Genomic DNA, 13,266 nt, shown 5'->3' on the forward strand with positions numbered 1-13,266 from the left:
GGGAAGCCCCTAATTTCTTCTTTAACTTTACTCAGCTTTGCTGGGCAAAGTAGCCTTGGTTGTAAGTCCTGACTTTCACTACATTGACTATTTCATGTCACTCCTTTCTGGCTTGAAATATTTCTGATGAGAAATCAGCTGACAGTCTGTTTGGCACTCCCTTGTATGTAACTAACTGCTTTTCTCTTGTGGCTTTTTGGATTCTCTCCTTGTCTTTGGCCTTGCCATTTTAACTATGGTGTGTCTTTGTGTAGGCCTCTTCGTGCTCAACTTGTATGGGACTGTCTAATCTTCCTGGATTCATGTAAACTTCCTTTACCAGATTAGAAAAGTTTCCAGTCATTATTTCTTCAATTAGGTTCTTGATCCCTTATCCATTCTTTTTGTCCTCTGGTATTCACATGATGCAGATATTGTTACGCTTCATGTTGTCCAAAATGTTTCTTAAGCTCTCCTCGTTTTTAAATTGTTTTTCTTTTTTTATATATTTTTAATTTAATTCTTGTTTAAGTACAGCTTTCTGTCTTATATTCCCAGCCCTTGCTCACCCCCTGCCCCATGCTCCCCACCTCCCTCCCATTTCCACCCCCACCCTTAGTTATTGTCCATGTGTCCTTTATACTTGTTCATGTGAGTCCATCCCCCTTTCCCCTATGATTCTCTCCCCTCTCCTCTCTGGACCCTGTCAGCCTGTTCTGTATTTGAGTGTCATTGGTCATATTTTGCTTGCTTGTTTGTTTTGTTGTTTAGATTCCTGTTAAATCTTTTTTCTTTTACTGCTCTGCCTGGGTGTTTTCTTCTACCTTGTCTTTCAAATCACTGATTCAGTCCTAAGCTTCATCTAACCTACTGTCTATTTCTTCCAGTGGATTATTTATTTCAGATATTGCATTCCTCATTTCTGATTGGTACTCTTTTATAGTTTCTATGTCTTTTTCTTGGTGTTGAGTATCCTTATAACCATTACTGTAAACTCTCTATCTCACGAAGTGCTTGCCTCCATTTCTTCTAGCTCTTTTTATGGAGAGTTCTCTTGTTCTTTCATTTGGGGTCTGTTTCATTGTCTTCCAGTTTTGGCTGCTCTGTTGTATTTATTTCTATGTATTAGACAGATCTGCAAAGACTCTGGTGTAGGCCTTTGACAATACTTGTGACTGACTGTGGTGTACTGTTCAGATCAACAACCACACTGTGTGGCTCCCACTGTGTGGCTGGGCATGCCTGTGTGTAGAAAGAACCTAGCTTCACAGCAAGGCTGGCTTTTTTCAATACTGTGCTTGAGGGAGGGTCAGCTGAAGTCTCATAGAGCTGCCACAGATCCACCTTAGTGGTTAAACTAATCAATAATATAGTCTCAAGCTGTAATTAGCAGCCTGGCTTAAGCTGAATAGGGTGGGGCAGAATCATTTCTGTGGGGGGAGGGGAACAATTGCTTCTCCTTGAGCTGATGCCATTCAGAGAGGAGTGCTCTCTCTAAGAAAGATTGCTTCTGCAACATGGGAAATGCCTCAGCACAGGGTACCTGGCAGCTGTTCCTTCAATTCTCTCCTCAGAACTGCCAACCCCAAACTCTCCTCATATGTTTCTAGTCCATTCCACCCTTTCTCTGCCAGGGTCCAGGGTCAGTGGCTGAAAATGATAAGTTGTGCATTGACTTTTGGGCTTTTAAGAGGCTCCCGAGTCTCCAGCCATCTCTCCCTGGTAGGCAGAAACCTTGATTTTTTAAAGCTGGATGTTCTCTGGGTTTCTTTCCAGCTCTGGTACTGTCAGTTGCAGAGCCCATCTTGAGGTTTAGACCTCACGCTTCTCAGGGAGAACCCTGTGGCCACTGAAATATCCCTTCAAAAATTCAGCTGCTGCTCACTAGAATCCAGCCAGCCTTCCCATGCTTCCTCTGCACTCCCTACCAATCATATTGTGGTGAAGCTGGTCTGTCTGTGGTTATAAGACTTCTCTCCAGCTAGTTCAGTTGGTTATTCGGAATGATTTCTCTACAATTTAATTGTAATTTCAGATTAGTCCTGGGCGGAGGTTTGTGTAGCTTCCATTTACTTCTCTGCCATCTTGGATCTGACTTCCTCTTCTTTCGCCTCTATATTTTACTGTGAAGGGCTGTTGTGATGATTACATTGGGTTTACTTCTTAAATCAGAAAAATCTCTCTCTTTCAGGGTAGCTTATCAGCAACCTTAACTCTGTCTGCAGCTTTACTTTCTTTTGCCATATAATCTGACATAATCACAGGTCTCAGGGATTAGCGTGTGGACATCTTTTGAGGCAGAATAATGCCCACCCCAAAAGATATACTTTCAAAAAACATCATGCTAACTGAAAAAAAGACAGTTTTAAAGGATAATGTCTTTATATTATGTTTCCACTAATATAAAATATCCTGAATGGGCAATTCTATAGAAACAGAAAATCTATGGTAATTGCCTAAACTGGAGTCAGGACACAGGATGTGGGGGGAGTGACTGCTAATGAGTAAGGAGTTTCTCTTTTAGAGTGATGAAAATACTCTAAAATTCAGAGATTACACATCTCAGTGAATATACAAAAATCTATCAACTTGTATTTGAATGGATGGATTGTTTAATATACATAGTAATCAAAATTATATTTATATATCAATAAAGTATGTAATAAAAATTATATGTTATATAAAAGACTTGTAATAAATGATTATTGAATAAAACATCTTACATGAAGTTGTGTTTCATTTTTCTACTGGTATATTCTCTGGGATATTAAGATGAAAAGCTCTTAGTTCACTGCTGTGACTGAGATGAACAAGTAATGAGACCAGACTGCTTTTCACCTGTGCTCCAAAGTAATAAGTATAAAATGTAACAGTGATGTTCTGAATAAGATCTGTCTTTGAAAAGAAGTGATTTAATTGTAAAATGTTATTTTTAAAATTATATTTATTAGGTTGACCTTGGCTTAATAAAATTATATAGGTTTCAAGTATACAATTACATGATAACATCACTTGTATGTTGTATCGTGTGACTATGAATTGGACCCCAAAGGTAAAGGAAGTAAAAACAAAAATAAAAAAATAGGATTATATCAAACTAAAAAGCTCTGCACAGCAAAAGAAATTGCCAGCAAAACAAAAAGCAACCAAATGAATGTAAATGTTTTTAAAAGCAGGAATCAAGGTCAGCAGTCTCATAGAACTATAAAGGAATGTATGCTCACAGAGATGGATTTAGTTTCAGATTAGACTAAGGGTCAGCAATGTATTTGTGTCTAATTAGGTCTTTTAACCTAGAAAAGACTCTATAAATAATAAAATTTATATTTTGTTATTTAAAATTTTAAATATTGTTAAGCAATATTAAATGTTAAAGGCATTTTTATGTAATCTACAGTGAAAATTTTCTACAATTATTTTGATTTTACATTTCAAAAATTATACTTACGAATTTTCAAAACTCTGGCATTCAATATTTTCTTTTTTGGAAAATATATGTTACCTGGAGGAGAAAGAAAGAGCCTGTCACCATACCAAATTTTGATTATCTAATAATACATAGGTTATACAAGAATGCCATGAAACACTATGTACTCGGTGCTCACTTTAATTTTTTAAAAAGAAGTAAGATGCTCAAAGATAAATATTGATCAACTGTGTGATTGTTCCATTCACATACAAGAATGTGAGGGTGGGATATAATGAAAAATTAATTATTCCAGTGGAAACTTTAGCATACTTACATAAAACAGCACATAAAGAAAGACGATTGTGTTATTTTCTGCAGACTTTAGTGCATGCTAGCAAAAACCCAGTTGACACATCTGTAAACTATCTATTCAGGAGTCTTTCCTTTCTCCTCCTCAGTTCACAGTTCAAAGTCTTTGTATGCCAAATCCAGTGAAGTAATAGAGAACAGGTTTATCTTAATTATGTGGTTTGATAATGGAACACTTGTTAGAAGCCATTTTTGCCCATGAATTATTAATTTAAGGATAATTATTGTTTCTATATTTCTCTTTTAGAACCACATTAAGTATTATCCTAGTTACATTCATATCAGAAAGGCTTCTAAAAGTTGGTGAGAATAGTGAGGAGAATACACGAAGAATAGGAATGTTCTGTTAAAAATATGGTATTGATTTAGTCGAGCAGATGAAAAGAACTAAATCCTTCCAGCTAGGCCAACTGGTGATTAAGAGGGAGGAGAGCTAAAAGAATTTGAAGGGTGTGAACAAAAAACATGGACAACAAATGTTTAACATTATGCAAATGTTCACTGGGTAAAACAGCAACAGGCAGGATAAATTCTGGTTCTAATAAAATGGTATTTTAACAAAAACAATTGTCATTGGATAAAAAATTTATTTCTTGAATTTTTTAAACTTAATTAATAAGAACTTTCAAATGTTTTAGCAGCTAGTAGAAAATTTTAAAAGGTCATGTATAGGAGACATACTGGTGTATACAAACAAAACCAAAATTTTTTCGGGCATCATTTTTCATCATACCATTAAATCATGACTCAAATATGCTGAAAGTTTTATTGTATCTGTTTGCATATGTCATTCTGGTCAAATGCTTACAAAATGCACGATATGTGTTCTTCTTGGAAAACTGATATCAGATGCTATCGGCTAGGATTTCTCAGTCTGCTTGTGCAATAACCCATGACATACCAAATTACCTCCAAGAGTGCCGTAGAATTCCCAAATGCCAATACTTTCAAAAGCATTTCAGAAGAAGTAGGTTTAATTCATTTTAATCTTTTTTAAAATCACAATTATTTGAAAGGCAAGACATTTAGGAAGAATGGGTACCATGAAATAAAAGTAAATGTCAAAAAGTTTAAGAGTCACTGTTTCGGGCAATAAACACAACCATGGAATGAGAAACTGCTCATTTGTAAAAAATCTCCCAGTGATTTGATTCATGATTGACTAGCATTCTGGAACACAGATTTCATGTTCCTTATGATACCCAAATGTGGTTTTTTGTTTTGTTTTGTTTTTATCCTTTTTAAGACCATTAATTATAGGGATTATCTATTTCTTCTAACTAGAATCAGATTTTAGCATTTGAAGCCCTACAGAACATAATGGGGATGATTGCAAAATGGAAGAATTTTGAATTGGTTTTAAAACATAAGAATGAAAATCATATCAATTTCAGAACATTCAATATTCAGTTATGAGTATGATAACTTGGAAAACATAAAAAAAGAAAGTAAGTCACATTCACGTTTTACTTCAGTGACTTCAGCTTCATATTTAATGAGTTCACTATGAGAACAGCATGATACTGAGCAGGGGGGGCAGGTTTTAAAATACCAAAAGGATCCTTGCTAGAGAGTAATTCACCAAATAGAGGTACACATAAAACATATTCACAAAACTATCACGGAGTGATAAAATCAATGACTGACACAAATATGGGCTCTTGGTGAGTGAGATAATTAACTCACTGCTGAGACTGAGCAAATTTTCTATTTCAGAAAATAGAAATACATATGGAAGGAGAGCATTCCAGACGGAGATACTGAAGTCAATGTTGACAGGTCATGAGTTGTTTGTAGTGTAGTTCATGGTTCAGTATAACTGTAACAAAGCCAGTCATGAAGGTAGCTTGTGGCCAAATTGTGGGGAACTTCAAAGGCTCACATAGGAAGTATGGAGTGTATTCTGTAAGAAAACCAATGGAGTTCAATAGACACATAAAATAAATGCTTTAGAACAATTAATTTTTTTAGAAATACACAAAAATAGTTGAAGTGGTTCAAATATGTAGGCACGAATGTCACTTCATAATCTTAAATCACTGCATAATCTTAAAATAATGAGAAATTAAAGTATGGGTCTGAGAGAAAAATGGAAAAGAAGGAAAACAAACAAAGAAGGAAATAAAGTTTTTTGAGTGATACTACAATATACTTACAAAATTCAACATTAGCAACACTTTTTTAAGACCAATGTATTTAAGTTGGAGAAATACAAGTAACTTTTATTAATTAAAATAGTGACAATAGGGTTCGCTTATGAGCAACAGCAACACAGGTTGGCAGCCACTACAGGTTCAGGAGTAAAAGTCCCTCACAATTTTTGACTGCTGGAAGAATTCAAAGAAGGCTAGAACAGAGTAGGAGATAAACAGGATTAGCTGGAGTCTGCCAGATGACTCAAAAGACAAGATGGACAGGGATGATAACTGGGCCTCCAAGAGCTGCTTACAAAACTGAACATACAGCCTTAAAATAAAATGCGACCTGAATACCCAGAAGCCCTCCCCATTCTATATTTGTAAAAAAATTAATATGAATGGAATTAATAGTTCTAATTGAGTGGTAGACCCAAGAGCCATATTAGTGCTAACAAAATGGCGGCATTTATGTAGTACCAGAGTTGTCCTGCAGAAGCTCTGGTGCCTGATGGTGCCTAAAGAAAACATGAAACTCCCTCAGCCAGCTGAAGGGCAGTGTGACAGCAATTAATCAGAAACAGAAACCACAGATCCACTCCTCCTTCCATTGGATTTAAGCAGTCTTCACTTTCCACAGTCTTAAATTTTCTAGATATGTTTTGTAGGCCTCAAAGTCCTAGAAAAGAAGCTCCCATTCAAAGGCAATTTGTCCTAAGATACTGTATATAACACTAAATTTTTTTCCACTTGAACTATATAATTTGTGCTATAAAAACAAAAATAAATAAAATAGTGATAATATTTAGGGGTAAAGTATATTTATGCATAATTGTATGATGACATAGATCTAGTTGTTTTTAACAATTCAATAGATGTTAGCAACTTGCTTTGTTTAAAAATGAATTTGAATAATTTTCATTTTAGTCAATATTTAAATTAATTAAAACATGAATGAATGAGTTAAAGGTTTAGTAAAGTAGGAGTAAATATAATTTTATTAGTAAGAATCAATGAAGATTAAATCAGCAAATAATTATTAAAGACTTCACAAGCATAAATTATTATATTACTTTTGGGGGAATTTAAACAATATACCTGAAGCAAAATAGTCTAGCTTTTAAAAACATTTCTAAGAAATCAAACATTTTATAAATTAAATGATATTAAGTGCAAGCAATTTATGTAATATCACCACAGGGAAAATTAAAACCTCAACTATATAGCAACCCTGAAAAAAAGTAATGTTGGATAAGTTAATGTTCTGGACAGCTTTGAGTTTGTATTTTTAGGAATTTTAATCTTTTCTGGTGAAATTATTTCTCAAATAAGCAGTGTTTTGTTATTTTCTTAACTTATTTTGCTGTGCTGCATATATACAGCTGGAGATTTGGGTGTTGGTAGTTTGGGGCATTGGAATAAGTAACTTACTTGTTGTTCTATGGTTGGTGGCACTGCTGTTTTCTCTTAAAGTCTCTATTTTTCTCTTTTCATTGTTTTCCCAGCCATTTGCACTTAGGCTGTTTCCTAAATTACTATCATCAAGTAGACAGAGCCTTTTCCCCATTTTTTTTGCGTTGAATAGAATTAGGGGTTTTGTTCTTTGTTTTGTTCATTGTTGCTGAGTAATAAGGAATTGCTTCTTTGGTCACCAGGGACTTTCTTCTTGGCATGTTTCTTTCCATTGAACTTGGGAATCATATTTTGCAAAATAAGTAAATCCATAGTGGGCCCCACTGGAGATATTCATGGGAACTAGAAGATAAAATTCCTTGAAAATACCAAAAATATCATTAAACTTCCACTCAACAAAAGTTGGACTTATACACTTTGTATTAATTTATTCTTTAATAAGTTCAAGGGAATAAACTCTCATTTTTCTTCTCATTATTAGTATTACTATTTCTTTCATTTTTTTCAGCTAAATAGCTTTAATGCCATTCTTGGAAATCAGATAATGGCAGAATTGGGCCTGGAAGCCAAGTTGCTTAACATTCTACTTGTTTTTTTGTTGTTTTTTTTTTACTTTAACCAGAATTCACTTTTCCCTTCTGAGTTTCTGCTTCTTCGGTGAAGAAAAGAGCAGATCATCTATAAATTCCCATCCAGTTCTTGATTTCTAGAAATTATAATCGAGTTCTGGACCCCAACTGTCAATCAATGCGAACTTGGCAAATATGCTTAGCTGAGTTAATGGTGAACATGACACCATGAGTTCTCCTTTAGATAAGTTACTTCATCTCCTATGGAGATCAAAATGGCACCTTTGGTGTTAAATATTCCGCCAAAACTGGTGCCTTTAGTGTGAACAACAGGTTTCATACTGACATAATTGTTCAAAGAATGTTAAGGATTAAGGTGATTCTACTATAATTTTAAATGAGTTTTTTCCCTATCAATATGAATAAAGCAAAGAGAGAAATACACAACCAAACTATAGTTTCCAAAGTGTGAATTACTTTGAAGTTATTTGAATCATATTAAATTTTCACTAGCTTATTCAATAGAATCATCTCTCAAACATATTTTCTGGCTAAAATTTACATCTGGAGAAATGAATTAGGTAATTTGTATTTTAAGTTTCTTTATAAAATATTTACTTATTTAATGTTAATTTTTATGGGATTTGGGGGATCAAAATTTCCCCATTTTCTTTTAGCTTTTGGAATCCAAATACACACCTTTGATTATAATTGTAGAGTTGTTAACAAATGTTGATGCTGCTCCCTCCCCTCTCCACAACAACCGGGTGCTCTTGCCATGCACTTATCAGTGCGCTTCAAACACCATTAGCCCGGCCCTGGCCCGCCTTCCCCATCTCTTAGGGAGTTCTTCTCCACTCTCCACCAGACTTGGGGGTTTAGGAGGCATAAGGGAATATTATCTTGAGTTCTCTGGAAATTTAATTGCTTAGGGAAGATTCTGTACATCAATATGCCTCTTAACAGTTTCAAGAAGCCCTGAGATACCACAGGAAATAATATTTATGAGACAAGAAACTGATACCCACTTGACATTGGAAACATTCAACAATATTGGTCAGTAAAAATCATAATCAACTGAGTAAACAATACAGAATTTCTTGGTGAAATTATTTCACAATAATTATATCACAATTATTTGCATTATTTAACTGTCATCCTCACAGGAGTTCTTTGACATAGATGTTGTTTTTTACGGATGAGAAAATTGAGGTTCTGGGGGGTTAGTCACCTGACCAACATCACGCAGTTCATGCAGGATAGAACTGGGTTTTAACCCAGGTGTGCATGGTCCAGGGAACATGTGCTTAACCCACTCTGTGCTACTGCCTTACGCCACTATCCCCAAACATGAAGGAAATACTCACCAGAGCAGTCAGAAACTGTTTTTTAAATATATGTTATTGACATTTTTAAGGCATCACAGATATTTCATATCAATACTTTTTAAGAAGTTTCATTCTACTGTAATTTTATTTAAAATGTGAATTTGGAGAGAAAAGCAATTTTCTGTTTGCATCTTCATCTTCAATGTGTTTTAACATTTATTACACACCATGATCCTAAATTCCTTTAAGAAAGCAATAGATTTTTTAAATGTACTCATTCATTTTTATTTTATTATTATTCTGTGCTGAAATTTACTTCCAGTTACTACTATATCCCATAATTTCCATGCATAACATCTGGATAAATACATACAGATTATATGCCAAAAAAACTATAATGCATGGAAAATTCTCTTGGCATTCACGAGACTTTTCCATTTCTTTAAAATTAGGCTTTGTTTCTCTAGTAAATGGAGAAGAAAATGTATAATTAGCTGGGTTTTTTCTAGTTAATGTTCTATTTTCTATTTTATTTTCTATGTCAATTTTCCTCCATGTCTCTTTTCTCCTTTTGTCCTATTGTTTTTAGACCTATTAAAACATTTATAATGTCCAGAAGAGATTGCTGAGCTTGAATACTCACACGGACTTCCAAAACAAACTCCTGCTAAAACAACATTTCTATTTGTATTTCACTTAGTAATTTGGTGTCCTCAAAGTCTTACAATTTGGTGTCATATCTAAAAATTAAAATGGCATCCAGAAATTTCATTCTCAGTAAATTAAATGATAGGTATAACATTGATGTTGGAAGAGTGTAAACATTTCATGAACTCCCCCACGCTTTCGTTTTACTTTGCTTGACAATTATTGTAAAGAGTCACTGTGTACTAAAAACATATAGAGAGCTTGGTTTTTTTATGTGACAATTTTAATAGTACACAAGGTTTATCCATCAAACTAATTTCTACTATGCTAAACTAACCAACCAGAAAAGTGAAAGCTATGAGACAATCATTTCTGCCAATTGTGGTTTAAATCTGATTATTTCCCCTAAGAAGCCTGAGCCATTTTCTTTGCAGACAGAAACTTTTTATACCATATTCTTCATTTTATAAGGCTTATAGCAGTTACAATTTTCCTTCTTACTTTACATATATTCTATTTTCTCAAGGGGTCTCATATAATTGCTTGGATAGCCTATGTTTGAAAGTCCTATGTTTTTGCGAAGTATGCTATTTTGTGATATGTTTTACATTTTGTTTCTTAGTTGAAAACTCCCTAGTCACAATGGTCAAGAAGAATATATAAATATTGCCTCACACAGATGTACTTGCCAGTATAACTTGCTGAGAAATAAAACAATTAAATGTTTGATGAGTTAGAAGTTTTCATCACTGAGAACATTCTTTCCTTGGGTTATAATAACCTTGGATGTCATAGGTATGCACTGACCTCTAAACGATGAGCTCTTAGTAAAACTGCAGTTGTGAGCTCTTTAGTAAAACTGGAAAAGGAAGAATTATATTGTCATTAAATCTCCACGAGCATTTTGGTCACATAGATTTATTGGTTTTCAACTTTCTTTCACCAAACTCTTTATTAGCAGAATTCTAAGCAGAGTACTGAATAAAAGATTTTTCTGGCTTATTAAGTACTTCTATAGTAATAAACCTGTACCTGAATTGCCACAACACATACTGCTAGAAAAACAGTATCTATTTCTGCATTACAAACTCTGAGTATTACGTCCTTTACTTGGTGTACATTGGCTTCTATGTTATCAGAGGTATATCCTGCTCCATATTCAGCTTTTTTTATTATCACTGTACTTTTTTAAATCTATCTGTGTTTGAAGATGGGTAAATACTATGCTTCAAAAAGACATGCTATTTTCTTATACCTTCATTCCTCCTCCCCCAAAGCTTTCTTTTCTTTTTTTAATTTAATCATTATTGCATTTTTGCCATTCCAAGTTAGTCACCTTCTTCAACATTTTCCCTTATAGTTCTTTTCATAAGCAGTAAAAAGGGAATAACATTGTTTTGCTCATTATAAATCCACTATTGGTGATGAGTGATAAGGGATAATCTTCATTCAGTTCACTTGTTGATTGATTCATCCAGACACTAGTCAATGTTAAATCAAGTAATAAACATTTGATTTCCAACATTCAGCTTTGAATAATAATCCATTGCACAAAATATCTGCGTTTCAGATTTGAGACAAAGTTCAGCCATGAGCTAACTATAGGGCAGCTTTCGTTAATTCGTTGATACAGCAATTCAAATAAAAAAGGAAAATTGATTTTATGTGTACTGTAATTTATACTATATCCAGTACTCTTCATTTAATTGTGTAGATTTAAGTTTTTATCACATACATTTTTCCTGAAGAATTCTTTTAACTTGTTTGTTATGGGGGTTTGTTATTATAAACTACCCTGTTTTTTCTTTTTCTGCAGAAGTCTTTATTTCTGTCACTTTTGAGAGCCATTTATGCTAGATATAGTATTTTAGGTTGACTTCTTTTTTTCTAGTAGAATTTTATTTTTTTTTACTTTTATTTTTATTTTTTGTTTTTCAAGCACAGTTATCTCCACTTTCACCCTACCATCCTCCTCCCTCACCCAGCCCTCCCGCTCCCCCCACAGTCCTACCCACCTTTGGCTTTGTCCATGGATTCTTTATACTTGTTCACTGACAACCCTTCCCCTTTTTTCTCCTAGTTATCGCCCTTGCCCTCCCCTCTGGCTACTGTCAGTTTGCTCTTTGTTTCAATGTTTCTGGCTATATTTTGCTTGCTTGTTTGTTTTGTTGATTATGTTTCACTAATAGGTGAGATTATATGTTATTTGTCTAGTGGAATTTTAAATATGTTAATTCATAATTTTCTGGCTTCAATTGTTTATGATGTGAATTCTTGAGAAGTCCACTATAATTCATACACACACACATTATTCTGTATCTAATACGTTATTTTTCTCTGACTTCCTTTAAGAGTTTCTCTTTACCTTTCATTTTCAGCACTTTAAATATGATGTGCCTAGGTGACTTATTTAAGCAATAATTCTGTTTGAATTCTTATGAAATACTTTGATCTGTAGTCTAGTGTTTTTCAATATTTTTGGAAAATTCTCAGTCATTAACTTACAATGTTTACTTTCCATATTTTCTCTTGAGCTTCTTTTGTAATTCCTATTATACTGACATTAAACCAACTGATACTGTCCTAAAGTCTTGAATGTGTTAGTTACTCCTTTTTTTCATTCATTTACCCTTTGTAATTTAATCTAGTTAATTTCTATTAACCTATTTTCATGGTAATTAATTCTGCTTTCCTTGGCCTTTAAAATTCTATTAATAAGCCTGTGAAAGGTATTTTTTACCTGATTTACTGCATTTCTTACGTCTAACACCTGCCCTTGTTTTTTCAAAGATTTATTTTATTTTTTTATTGTTGTTCAAGTACAGTTGTCTCCATTTTTCTGCCCCCACTTTTCCCCTCACCACCCACCCCTCTTCCAACCCTCAAACCTACCCTCTTTGGCTTTGTCAATGGGTCCTTTATACATGTTCCTTGACAACCCTTCCCATTCTTTACCCTTTTATCCCCTCCCCTTCTCCTCTGATTACTGTCAGTTTGTTCTTTATTTCAATGTCTCTGGTTATATTTTGCTTGCTTGCTTGTTTTGTTGATTATGTTTCACTTATAGGTAAGATGACTTAGCACAATGCTCTTAGCACAATTTCACTTAGCACAATGCTCTCCAGTTCTATCTATGCTGTTGTGAAGGGTAGTAGCTCATTCTTTCTTTCTGCTGTGCCTTATTTCATTGTATAAATGTACCATAGTTTTTTGATCCACTCATTTACTGATGGGCACTTAGGTTGCTTCCAGCACTTGGCTATTGTAAATTGTGCTGCTGCGAACATTGGTGTGCCTAGGTTCCTTTGAATTGGTGTTTCAGGATTGTTAGAGTAAGCATTTGGTTTTTTTTCTTACAGCTTTTATCATTCTCATAAATTTAAAATGTTCTTACAACTTTTACCTCTCTCCCATAA

General features: G+C 34.1%; 1 pseudogene; it reads left to right on the forward strand.

The window, feature by feature from the left end:
- Nucleotides 1-6,149: 6,149 nt before the first annotated feature.
- LOC118985884 (ubiquitin-conjugating enzyme E2 variant 1-like) lies at nucleotides 6,150-6,466 on the forward strand (annotated as a pseudogene).
- The last annotated feature ends 6,800 nt before the right edge of the window (nucleotides 6,467-13,266 follow it).

Source organism: Sturnira hondurensis, unplaced genomic scaffold (assembly GCF_014824575.4).
Source record: "Sturnira hondurensis isolate 20B ecotype Veracruz unplaced genomic scaffold, ASM1482457v3 Scaffold0004136, whole genome shotgun sequence".
NCBI lineage: Eukaryota > Metazoa > Chordata > Mammalia > Chiroptera > Phyllostomidae > Sturnira > Sturnira hondurensis.